Here is a 14110-nt window from a genome sequence, read left to right on the forward strand (position 1 = left end):
AATTGCTTTACAATGCCACTATTCATTCACTCTCACATTCACACACAGGTGGCGGCAAGCTACTGTTGTAGCCACAGATGCCCTGGGGAGGCTGACAGAGGCTAGGCTGCCATATCGAGCCATCGGCCCCTCTGGCCATCACCATATAAGGTTCACCATATAAGGTTCACAGGAAGAGTTGAATTAGACACACCTTTACTATTTTCCTTTTGTACTCTTTCTTTCTTGACATGTTTAATATGATTACTATCAGAGGAGAAAATGAACCTTGTGTAGTTTAAAACTTTTATTTAATCAAACTGTAATGTTGTTGAACTCTGACTGCCGCTCTTTTAATCTTGTCAACAAATCCTTAATCACCTAAATGTGGCATTTATCATCTTGTAAAATGTTCCCTCTGCTTCTGTTGCACATCTCCCTGACACTCTCTGTTTCACCTGCCCTGTGCAGCTGGTCCAACCCCGCCTCCTCAAACTGGGGTGTTTAAATCTCTTTACCTCTGTTGTGAACTTTACACAAAGTTTGTGGTAACAAAATCAAACTGAGGAGGAGGATCTCGTTTGAAAACACACACTCAGGAGACAAAATAAAAACAGTCTGCTCAAAGCAAAAGCAGAGCCCTCACAGTTGGTAGTACAATACACTGTGACGATGTACGTGATTAGATACCCTCAGTCCCAAAAGCATAAATATGATAAAATGGGATCACCGAGAATATCCTAAAAATGGCATTGAGGGGTGTTACAGTGAAAAAAAGCAGCCAAATTTTCATCTGAAAATGTTGAATTTTAGTAAAAACAATGCTCTGTAGTTTGATACTGTCTTTACAGACAAAGCGGATGTTTAAAAGCCTTTGGACGCCCATTTGATGAAATGCACTCATTCTCCTTATCAGCTGGAAACATTAAAGCTGTAAAATGGCTTTTTGAACGGATAAAAACTATTGAACAACATCGATGTTAGTCTGATCCAAAATTTGAATGTACGTGTGTTGAAAGTGTAGGTCTTGTTGAATTATTAAACATACTTTCTTTAATTTTTCGAGCCGCAAAAACCAAAACTTTTAATTTTCTTCTGCTTGAGTCTCGGCCTCGGGGTAGCTCTACTCATCATTGCTGAGTCAGTTGTCTGTTTGTGCTACTTTTTTCAAGGAGCAGTGGATTATTGGTAAAGGGTGACTTTATGTGTTTAGTTACTTAAGTGTAAGTACTGTGGAAAGTTTCACCCTTACATACATAGGGCTGACAGTACAGGTTCTGAGGTAACTGTTTACAAAATGTTATAATCTATTCAAAGGTTCTTTGCAATTTTACATTGATAAACATTATCCTTAACATATTTGGCCCACACTAAGTACTATGGCCATCACACTTTCATTTAGAATTGTTTAAATAACTCGTGTCTTAAGTCCTTCCATCACACAGAAAATTAAAAAAACCCACATGGTTCACTTTTATATCACAAAATGTTAGAAATATAAGTCGTTCATAACAACCTGAAAGGTTGGGAGTTTAAAATGCAAACCAATGGAAGCAGCAGTAGAAGACTATAATGTCACAGAGCACACAGTGTCTATTATTGTGTAGACATGTATAAATAAGAGCTTAATAAAGATGCTTAATTTCTTAAGAAATATGCAGGTGGAGTGATCTTTATCAAAAGTGGAAGTTGCATCTGTGGCTAAACCACTGTACCCAAAAACTTTAAAAATCTACTGTGTGTGAGGCTGTGTAAGTAAAGCTTGCCCTTCACCCCCGCGTGTAACAAACCATTTGTTGGGGGTTGTGGATTTGACACCTCAGCATTGTGAAAGTGGGGGAAACATGTTTGTGGCTGAGCACAAGATTTCTGCTTACAACTTAGAATCTCAGTTCTAAATGAAATTCAAATGTTTTTGTTTTTTTAAGTGTGGCTAATGTATTATTTGACTTCTAAGGCACACACACACACAAGAACAACAACAACAACACAGAGAAGAAGAAGAGGGCCAGTTTTACTACGCTTCATAAAAACGCAATCATGCATCTTCCAACTGTATCTTTCTGTTCTGGCTTTAGAATCATTGGTTGTTTACTGATCCGTACTTTGGGAGTCATACTGTTGTGATACTGGGGAGAAAAGGATAAGGTTTGATAGACTAAAACCATTACACACAAAACTTCAAAACCTAGAGAGTGAGTGAGACTGCTAGCTGTGTGGTTCAGCAATAAACTTATCTACAAATGTGTTAGTAAAGAAACTGCAAACTATAAAAGGAATCTGAATTTAAATAGAACATAGTAGTGATGGATTAAGTGCAGGAAACACTAGTATAAGGTGTCTATGGAACAAAACTCCTTCAACGTTCAAAATGACCAAAGTGAGGACTACAAGCGCTTTCTCTCAGTTGGTTGTGTTTAGGGGAAAAGCTGCTAAATACACTGAGACTGCTCCACATTGTTAGCAAGTTAACTCTGGATGTCTGTGGGTTTGTCAAACTTGGAGTGTACAAAAGCAGAAAAAAACAGTAAAAGATGCAGACGGTGAAAGTTTGGTTTATTTCATGAACACAATGAAACATTTTACAGTCCACAGAGCAAAGTAGCATACATGATAATAGATACACATATCACAACTTGTGAGAAGTAAAACTCGATAGCCTTACCACATGTTATATTCTGTAAACTTAAAATAAACCACAGAAATTAGAGTTTAGTGTTTTAAAGTCATCTATTAAAAACATTACTGAAGTGACACTTTAACGATACTTCATATCACAGTGTTTATGATGATAAAACATGTTCTCTCATTAGTAGATGTCTGCGCTGTCGCTTGTCCTGAAAATGTCCAGAGCAGGGTTCAGCTTCCTCTTCAATTACCATTGATCATTAATAGGGCCACAAAAGATTTGTTACATTATCCCCATAAACAACATGTTTTTATAGAAATCACTGTGACACAAATATTTAGATTCTTGTTTCACAATTTGCATGAACTCCAAATCTTTAGAGTTTCATATTTATAAAGTATCGCAAATAATACAATAATACCATTGTATGAGCTACACTTCTTGTAAAGATGATTGGAAACGCGTTTGAAAAAGCTCCTGCTGTGACCTTCCTTCTGTGAGGGCACACACACGCACACTCACGCACACACACACACACACACACACACACACACACACACACACACACACACACACACACACACACACACACACACACACACACACACACACACACACACACACACACACACACACACACACACACACACACACACACACACACACACACTCACACACACACACACACACACACACACACACACACACACACACACACACACACACACACACACACACACACACACACACACACACACACACACACACACACACACACACACACACACAGAGAGAGAGAGAGAGAGAGAGAGAGAGGGAGATCATTAATACAAAGCATTGGAGTCGGTTTTGGATTTTCACTTGTTGTTGGCTTTAATATGAACAGTCACATAAAATTGTTCCAATTTTTTTGCCTTTAGCTTCAATTAGGATGTTTCTTTAAATCTACAACGCCTTCCTTTTCGAAAAAAGTTTACTGACATAGTAAAGAAGTAGCTAGGGAACTCTGTAAGTATGAGCAACAATAGCTTAAGGACATTATGTCCAATAAAGAGGAATTCATCATCTGCAGTTCGTGAAAAAGCGCAAATATTAAAAACAATTCAGTAGACCCTCAGAGTGCGGATACAAACTGTTTTCAGCTGTAGAGGTTAACTTCATGCACTTATCAACATGTAGTTTAGAGGCTTGCATTAGAGTGCTTTGGTGCTTGGGCATCTTTTATTTAGCATGGTTGTACCGTTGTGAATGTAGCTATATAAATAAATACGCCAAGAGTCTATCGTGTGTTTGACATGCAACTAAAAATTCGAAAATATATTTTTAAATCAGTAACTTTGCAAATTTAGAGGATTTGTTTTCGGACAACATATGTGTCACATTTTAAACAGGGTTTGTATAATCAGCACTGACATACAGACATTTATCGCTGGGTATAACAGACATGCTTACCGTGTGAAAGGCCCTGCCGATGTCTTGGAGCAGAGAAACACGCTGTATTGTTGCTTTTCTGTTGTATAAGCAGCGCCCGTAGGTCAGAAACGCTGTGTGTGGGTAGCACAGTCGGCTCCAACGCACATCCAGGCATCCGTCTGAAAGAAAGGTGTCGCTGCAGCTAGCTCTCAGGATAGTCATGCATTTATTTATATTTGCATTCTGGTGCGTTAAACTAGCAGCCTCTGTGTCCCGCTTGGATCATTATTCAAAATTCAGATATTTAAATAAAATGGTGAATTGGCTAGTGATGAGGAAAGAATATGTGTTTGTTTGTTTTTAGAAGTATCATAGTTTATTTCTAAAGGAATACATGTTATTTGTGACACTGTTTGAAAACTATTAGCCTCTGTGTGTTTCAGAGCCCTAAAGCAAAATGCTCCTAAACTAGTTAAATTAAAAGTAAAATGCTCGTGCAGTTCGAGCAAACAACTGTGTTGCACCTGACTGGGTTGAGCTGTTCGACATCCGCATGTTTCCTGTAGAAAGGCGTTTAATGCCAACATCACCATGTGATGGGTTGCAAGCTTGATGTCGATAATGGTTTCCTCACACAGACCCGATCCTGTAGGATCCTGCAGCAGCTGAGGAGAGGGGGAGGATGTGGTGGGGTCTGGATTAGCAGCGCAGGCGGTGGGGAGTCTGAGAGGTCCCACGCTTGCATGTCTCGCTCTGAAAATGGGAACAATAAAAAGATTTTATATTTTGTTGCATAGACACACACACACACACACACACACACACACACACACACATTTATGCCACTGTATAAAAACCATATCCTTAAACCATGTAGTGCGGCTCTTCTATGCTCAGAGGGTAAGGATTTAACCTCCAGTTTTCAACCCTCTGGCACCAACAAGACTTTCCCTGTCATCACATACCCTGAGAATAATAAAGTCATCGGGTCTACGGTTAAAACGATCAGCCTCGCACTGTAAAGCTCAGGGCCTGTTGGACTGTTCCACTGGGAAACATACAGCATCTCTGGGATGACTACATTGTCCAAGACAGCGCAAACACTCCCTCACCACAATCTCACGCTGAAGTATAACTGCTCCGCTGTTATATTTAACGGTATACACATACCTATTACTGCCTTGCTATTCTAACTTAAATTTAGACCCATCTATGACGTTTTTACAGCGTTGCTTTTTACGATGAGGGGGCATCGGGTACATACACCTGTACACGTACCTAGAGCTTCTGTGGCTTGGGTGATGTTCTGGCTGTTCGTCATGGTTGATGCCGACGTCATCCTGCACTCCTTAGTTAGCTAGTTAGAGGTGTTCTTTAGGTTGCGCTGTTGATGTTCCAAATGGTGAAAGAGACCGTTTTTATATGTATTGGAACAGTCCTCTAGGAGGTGTCATTACAGTCCCTTGGGGTTGGGGTTGGTTTCAGGTGTAAACAAAAGGTGATGCCTGTTTGGAGGATGGTCAGTAGAAAGTGTAATGGCATGATAAAAGGTATGGTGGCACCGATGGACCTGGCACCGCCGGCACTCTGCCATAAGATAAAGGAGACTGTTTGTATTGAAAACTATGACAGTACAATTGAGATGCTCTTGATAAGGATGACCTCTTCTGCTGACTGTAGGGGGTCTAACTGTAACCCCTCTGTCTAGCAGTTGCAGAATTAAGAATCCCATTTCTAAAGGAATGCATGCTGTTTGTGGTATTCTGTTTGAAACTATTACACCCTGTGTGTTTCAGAGCCCTAAAGAAAAGAAAAATACCCTAAAACTAGTTAAATTAAATGCTGTGTGTGAATATGTGTTTTAGAAGGTGGAAAAACTTTCTGTTTAAAAACTATTAGCCTCTGTGTGTTTCAGAGCCCTAAAGAAAAATACCCTTAACTAGTTAAATTAAATCATCTATGTCTAAATAACAGAACTCTGAGACCTATACAATCCTTTAAAAAAAGAGTTTAATTAAAACACATAATGGTTTCATTAAATAAAACGCTATTAAACACATGTAAACTCATATGACCTCTGAACTCGCAAGTCCGTTCACGCGCAAAGTCCGTTCACGCGCAAGGTCCGTTCGCACACACATGGACGCGGAGAGGATAGGGAGGGATGGGGGGTGGGGTGGGGGTGTGGGGGTGTGTGTGGGGGGGGCAAAAAGCTGTAGGTATATTACTACTGTGGTGGAATGGCAGCTTCAGGTGGTGGAGGTGAAGATGGCATGGCAGCTGCAGATTGTGAAGCCTAGAGTGGTGTGGCAGCTGGAGACAGATGACATAATGATGGTGTAGCAGCTGCAGGTGGTGGAGAGGATGACGGCTGAAGCAGCCCCTCGGACCCTCCAGTGGAGACAGATGTGTGACCAGCAGGTATCGAGACCTCTGGCCAAGGAAATGGTGACTGCGACAGCACAGGGCACACAGCTGGCCCGTGATGCTGCGGCTGGGGCTGTGCAGGTCAGACAGTCTGTTCCAGCCCAGGTAAACAGTCCTCTGTTGGCCGACTGAGCTCCTCTGAGCGTCCAGCAGAGGATAGAAGCAGCACGGCTACAGGCTGGGCAGCTGACTGAGCTACGGCTACAGGCTGGGCAGCTGGCTGTGCTAGTGACGGATCAGGTGACTGTACTAGAGACAGAGCTACTGACTGTAGTGATATTTGAGTAAGTTGAGCAGGTGCTTGAGCGGCTAACTGAGCTGCAGGTGCTTGAACTAGTGGTGGAGTGGAGGCTGCCATAGATGGAGCAGATGGCTGAACTGCAGACTGTGCTGATGGTGGAGTGAATGGTGGCACAGCAACTGCAACCGGTTGAGAAGAGAGAGTCAAAAGGTAGAGTGGCAGCAGCAGATTGTGAGGCTGAGAGGAGCACACCAGACCTAAACTTTTCCAGGGGTCCAGAAGTGGCGGAAGCCATAAGCTCAGTCTCTGGGAAGGCCCTGGGGAGAATCTCCGTCCCCGAACGACCTGAGTGGGCCAGAAAGTCACTTGGCTCAGCGTGCCCTTCGCACTCTGTGCTGCCTAACTCAGAAACTACTGACTCAGAGCACACCAGCACAGGGTCAACATTTTCAAAAGTCACAGCCTCAGAGTTAATTGTATCAGTGTTCACTACTCTTGAGTTACCGGGTTCTGGCATAAAAACTTCTAAGCTCAGAATGAACACCAGAACAACAGTTCACATCACTCCCCTCCTCGGAGTTAACATTTTCAAAGTTCACTGAAGTAATTGATGAAGACAAATTGTCTTTGTTACTCACAACAGCCGGCTGTTCAGAGGTCCGGGAATCCAGCTGCAGTAAAGTACGTCGGCGGCGTGAACGTTATTTCCGTGTAGACGACAGGGCCGGCGTGGCAGGCTGTGAATCTACCGGCTGCCCGGGCCGGTGAGTACGGTGGCCCCTAGAGACAAAGCACGTACAAACTCCAAAACACGTACAAATTCCAAAGCACGTACAAAAACCAAAACACATACAAAACTCCAAAACACATACAAAACTCCAAAACATGAGCAAACTCCAAAACACAACGGAAGTGCTCCAGGACGCTAGGGGCAGTGTTGAGCTTTTGTTACCTAGTGGCTACACAAGCCAGGAAGTACCAACGACCGGATTTGGTGTGTGGTAGTAACAGGTAAATGAACTTTTTTTTTTTAATTAGTTGAATATATATGAGTGTGGTTGTTCTATCCTTGCAGGTGTTTTCCGCCGGTATCCAACTCCATCTGTCTGCAACAAACTTGCCGTTTATTTTACAAATCGAGCTCAACTGTGCCCCTTGCGTCCTGGAGCACTTCCGTTGTGTTTTGGAGTTTGCATGTGTTTTGGAGTTTGCACGTGCTTCTGAGCTTGTACGTGCTTTGGAATTTGTACACGCTTTGGTTTTTGTACGTGCTTTGTCTCTAGGGGCCACCGTAGGTGAGCAGCCTGAGTCGGAGAGTGGAGGTGGAGGGTGTTAAGCAGAAAATCTGCCACAATAGGATAGAGAGAGTCTGTCACCCAGGGGAAGCGAAAAAGCATCTCTTGCAATCGACTCTCCACGGCGCGACGAAACTCCTCCCCGGACGCGTTCAGCCATAGCTCACACAGCTTATTTACTCTGTCCGTCGCCTCCTCCCTGAGCCTCTCCGTTGAGTCTGCTGAGTCCATCTGGCGGGATTATTCTGTCACAGTCTGTGGTGGCAGACTGTGGGGTTGTGGGGGAAATTGAACCTAAACGCAGGACTTGGTGCAAAGAAAGCAGTGTGTTTATTTATAGTGAGCCAAATGTTACATAACAATAAATCCCTGTGAGTTCCCTCGACTCCCGTGCTGTCCTCTTCCCAAAAAAGTCCTTCTTTAGTGCTTTCTGCTCCTGTGTCTCTGCACTCCCCGTGCTCACTGCTGTCTTTCGTCCCACGCTCCTCCTGGGGGAAACAATAGAGGCAGCAGTCAAATCACTTAATTCCAGCAGGCATACAGTCACTGAACTTTAAACTAAGCTAGAAGACTGACGTGAAGTCTCGCGCAATAATCCCACGCCGCGGAGCGCACAGCCACACTCTCAAGCCTCCCCGACGAGGCTTCATTAGCTGCAGGTGTGTGTGCTCATCCGCATCAGGTGTGGCCAGCCTCCAGACGGGACACACCCACCAGGCCTGCCTGATCATCAGTGCTCAGCCACACCCATAAACACACCCACTTGCCTACATATACACAAGCATGGAGAACACAAGAACAGCAGCAGAGTGCAGCAAACATGCATAATATAAAACGAGTCCACAACTGCTCATGGACCCTGGGTCGCTCAGACCCAGGTCCCTGACAACAAAAGCATTAATAGTTGTTGTTGTTGTTTTTTTTTAAGTTTTGAAATAGGTTAAAAGACCATTAAAAAATACATATTGAAAAGTATTTGATATATGAATGTAAAATCTCACAACAATCATGTTCAGATTTTCTACCATAAAATGTTTAAAGAATAATATATTAAATATCAATTCTAACAAGCGCATAAGAAATTATTTGGCTTCTCATGTTTGTTGACATGTCTCAACAGGTTAAAAGTGAAGACTGTAAGAGGAACATTTAGATGACATTACAACAATTTTTCTTTTAGAGTTTGTTTTTTTTAATTTGTAGCTCTGACCCGGATGAGGGTAAGCAGAAGAGAATGGATGGATGGATGAAAAGAGTAAATACGAGTCTTCAAGTCTTAAACTGCTCACTCGACAGGAGTGTGGCTAAACCTAATTTAAAATCTTGTGCTTGTGAAGTGCTGAATGACTTGCTTTTGTGGGTGTGTATGAAATGAACTATTAAAGGACTTTAATTTCTTTAACTTTTTTTGATCCGTTTGCTATTCCTGACCAAGCACACACTGATGCATATATGTAAAGTGGATTATGTTCTTTATGTGAGGCGAATTAAACTCAAAACAATTGTGAAAAAATTGTTGTTAGTTGAAATAAAAATAAAAATTAGACCTGTGAAAAAATTAAAAATTTATAGAAAATGTCCCTTTATTTTAGTCTTTGTTAGTTTGTCAGAGTTGGTTTATTGTAGCTGAATTAAGGTGACTAATAAATGCTAACTAAACTGGGAAAATGAAATACTATAAGCATGATACATGAGACTAGGACCGTCAAATCCTGAAACCAGAGGCCTGGAACATGACACAGACAAACAAATGACCTAACAAGGAACAAAGAAAAAGTCACGCAATGGCTGTGTCGAAATTCAGGGGAAGGCTGCTGCGAAGGATCCTACTTACCTGGTCCACATAGGACGGGTCCTTCGGCTGTGAAAGTGGACAGTCTTCTAGCCTTCGTTCACTTGTACTGCAGGATTAACCTGAGTGTCCCAGTCCTGGACCGTTTTTTTTATCCAGGAGGATCCCAGGCCTGATTATTGTTGATGTATTATATATATTCTTGTTTTATTGTTATTGTTATCGACTTTATTCTCATTAAATAAATATCAATTTAAAATGTTTTAAAGTTAGCATTATGTTCATACGTGTTAAAATTAACTTAAATAAAATGAGTTCAGTGACAATTACTGTTTGTTTTAATCAATTTATTATACATAAAACGAACGCAACACATATAACAACGTAACAAATATATTCAAATAAATACATTTCTTAATGCATAACTCATTTTGGAACTAATCTATAAGAATAGAGAACAATCTGTCCATGCTTTCCCTGCTCTCCTCTCCTTAGCCTCTCTTTGCTGCCTCATGTCCTCTCTGATGATGTCTAGCAGCTCATCATCCCTGTCTCTTTTCCTCTTTCTCCCTGTTGTGGGTGGCTGATACACTTCCTCATGGCTTCATTTTGGTCACCCACTGCTGCGCTTGGCCCTGGAGTGTCCTCAGGGAGAGAGGGAATCAGGACAGGAGGCCTAATGGAAGGCCTCAGTCCTATCACCTCATCCATGAGGGCAAACCAGGGCCAAGTAGCAGCAATTGGCTTCCCACAGACTCCCTCTCCTGACCCTGGAGACTTGCAATCCTAAAGGCAGAGGAAATCAAAAATGTCAGTTGACAAATAAAAAACAACACAACAGCTCTTAGTAATTGTACATTTATTAACTTGTGTTCAGGGGCGTCACTAGGTTTTAAGGACGGAGGGGCTTAGCCCCCAAGAGATGCACACGATATGAATGAACGTAGCGCATGAGCACAAAATTTTACAAACAGAAAACAAAGACTGAGAAATTGTCTGTGAAGGTTCTCAGTCATCCAGGTCATCATAGTCTAAGGAGCTTGGAAAGAAAAGCGTCTGGACTTCTTTAAGTTGCTTGAAGACATTTCACCTCTCATCCGAGAAGCTTCTTCCGTTCTGAGAAAGACTGAGAAATTGCTTTTCAACGTTTTTGGACAGATTAAACATCTTAAGCCACCAATAGATTTGTTTTATTTCAGTCTGTTTTTTAATACAGTACAACAAGAAAACACAGGAAATGTATTTGCTGCATTAAAAACGAGAAAAAAAACTGAAAATAAAAAAGTACATCGTCTTGATGCATGCTCAATCATCCAGGTAAGTAAATCTCCAAAAGTTCATTCTGTTCATCTGGACGTAGCGTTTTGTGGGAGAAACGTTTCGTCACTCATCCAAGTGACTTCTTCAGTCTCAGCTGACTGTAGGTTTCCCCAATCTTATAAACAGTACATTTACATGACTGAAACCAGCCCACTGAAGGAACAATGGGCTGGGAGGTCAGTTCCTTCATCATAATTATGCAAATTCTCATGACCATTGATCAACATCCACTGATCAAAGAACACTGATCAATGGCCATGAGTACCATTCTCAGAGTGTTGGGGAATGGCTGCAATCACAGCATTGTAAGATGGCGAAAGATGTACCCTTAGGCCCCCTCCTCGATTCAGAGATGGTCTTTCCCTTTTCACGTAAATTGCCTCCTTGACTCCGCGCTCAAACCAGCGTTCCTCCCTGTCCAGGATGTGTACATCCTCATCATTGAAAGAGTGTCCACTGGCCTGTAGGTGTAAATAGACTGCAGAGTCCTGGCCTGATGAGGTTGCTCTTCTGTGTTGTGCCATCAGCTTCGCCAGAGGTTGTTTGGTTTCCCCGATGTATAAATTCTGGCAATCCTCCTGGCACTTAACAGCGTACACTATGTTACTCTGTTTGTGTCGGGGGATCCGATCCTTGGGGTGGACCAGTTTTGGGTGCAGCGTGTTTTGGGGTTTAAAAGCCAAAGAGAGACGGTGTTTAGAAAAAAAAAGGCATCTCAACTGTTCCGATACTCCTGACACATACGGGATCACTACAGGTTTTCGCTTAGGCAGCGGTTGCCCTTCTCTCCTGGATCGGCTGGAGCTTTCTTTTGGCGCCTTCCAGGCTTTGACAAAAGTCCAGCTGGGATAACCACATTTACTCAGGGCCTTCCTGATGTGATGTTCTTCTGCTTCCCTGGCCGCTGTGTCTGTGGGGATGGTGTTCGCTCTGTGTTGTAGCGTCCTGATGACACCCAGTTTATGCTTCAGTGGATGATGAGAGTCAAACCTTAAATACTGATCCGTATGCGTAGATTTACGGTACACATCAGCTTTTAGATGTCCCCCATTACTGATAGGGGACTGTCTATAAGATTGGGGAAACCTACAGTCAGCTGAGACTGAAGAAGTCACTTGGATGAGTGATGAAACGTTTCTCCCACTGAAAACGCTACGTCCAGATGAACACAATCAACTTTTGGAGAAAAAAGTATATCATTTTTATGGCTGCAATGACCAGTTACTTGGTGGGTGGAAGCATCAAAGAATGCCATCTGTTTTTAAGAGTGGCAAATTGGCCAATCACTCTGTTGTGACTCAGATGCTGAAACGTCTTTTTCAATTGGCATGGCTGCAAGACTGTGAAGTCTTTTCTGACCCATTGTTTGATGCAGCCAGGAGTGCAGCTGATGCAGTGCACTAAAGGACCTTTCACATGAGCAGCTGCTAACAGGCCCTGTTAGAGCAACTTGGATGGTTGCCTTCAGAGAGGGAAACATGTCTGAATCAAGGAGGTTGTGCACAGACAACATATCTTTGGGTGGACATCCAGCCTGTTTTCTGGGCAAGAAAGTTTCTGGCCACCAGAACCTCCTCTGTTTTCACATCAACTCTGTAGTGCTTTGCAAGTTCATTCAAGTGTGGTTCACTCAAGAAGTTCTCTTGAGTTCAAGCTCGCCAACAGTCCAATCCACACAAGGGAAAAGTAACTCTCTTTTCAATGTGTCTGAGTTGTTCAATTCAGTGCGCGAACCCACAGTTGCCTCCAGGACAAAATCCTCCATTTTCCTCTGTTTGTGCCTTGTCTTGGCACCTGGTTCAGGGATACTGTGGGTGTGGCACAGGGCCTTGGTTTTCTCATACAGCTTTGTGGCAAATGCATCTTAATGTATGCACTAGATGCACTAGAGGGCATCTAGTGTGTCACACACAGCTTGTTTGCAGATAAAAGCTCCTGCCAGGTCTAAAGTCTTTTTCTGCAGGAACTTGTGGAGTCCTTCTGTTACAGACAGAAGTGACTGAAACATCACTAGTGCATGGACTGCTGAGAACCTGTAGAGCTTTTCTCTGAGACTAACAGCTATGGGGGATCCAATGGCAGATAGGCACTCCAAAATGGCAGGCAATGTCTTAAGAACTGCACTGATTGGTCGCAAATGACATGCCCAGCAAGTGTTTGAAAGTTGCACAAGCTCCGTTTTTGTCAATCTAAGCTTTGACTGAGCCTCCATGAACTTATGATGACTGACCAGGGAGGTGCTGAAGAAAGAATACACACACTCCAACAAGCTGAAATGCTCCACAGCCTCTGGGACAGCCCTGCAAGTATTGCACAAAACCAGGTTGAGTTGATGAGCATAACAATGCACATAGATGGCCTCAGGATGGAACCTTCTAAAATGTGCTTGTACACCTCCAGTGGAGCCACTCATAACGGCTGCACCATCATATGTTTGTGCTACACACTTAAGCTCTGCAAGACCATTGTTTTGGATCTGCTGCTGAATCTCATTTGCAATGGACTCAGCATCAAATTAATTTATCCCAGCAAGTGCTAGGAAACACTCCTTCACTGCCCAATCTGACACGTACCTGACACAAACAGCTAACTGCTCTGCCTTTTCATCCCTTGTCTCATCTGCCATGATGGCATAGATTTTAGACTTTGTCATTTCAGATACAATGACACTAGTAACTTCCTGGGCACAACAGTCAGTCATGTCATTCTGGGATGTTGGCGAGATATACTGCGCATTTGATGGGGGATTATGTTTTTGAAGAAAAGGATCAAACTCCTTCAAAAGCTCCATGCACGCAAGAAAATTCCCTCTGTTTGGGCTGTCTTCACCTTCATCATGGCTACAAAAAGGGAGTCCCTGTCTCCCTAACATAGAGGTGACTGCAACAATTCGTCTGAGATACTCTTCTCAACTATCACTCACATTTGCAGTTGCTATCATCTGTGCAACATTTCCCTGTTTGCTACTCCTGCCTGACCCTTCAAGATAGATTAAAAATATTAAATTGATAACT

The sequence above is a fragment of the Oreochromis aureus genome, linkage group 22 (assembly GCF_013358895.1).
Source record: "Oreochromis aureus strain Israel breed Guangdong linkage group 22, ZZ_aureus, whole genome shotgun sequence".
Taxonomy (NCBI): domain Eukaryota; kingdom Metazoa; phylum Chordata; class Actinopteri; order Cichliformes; family Cichlidae; genus Oreochromis; species Oreochromis aureus.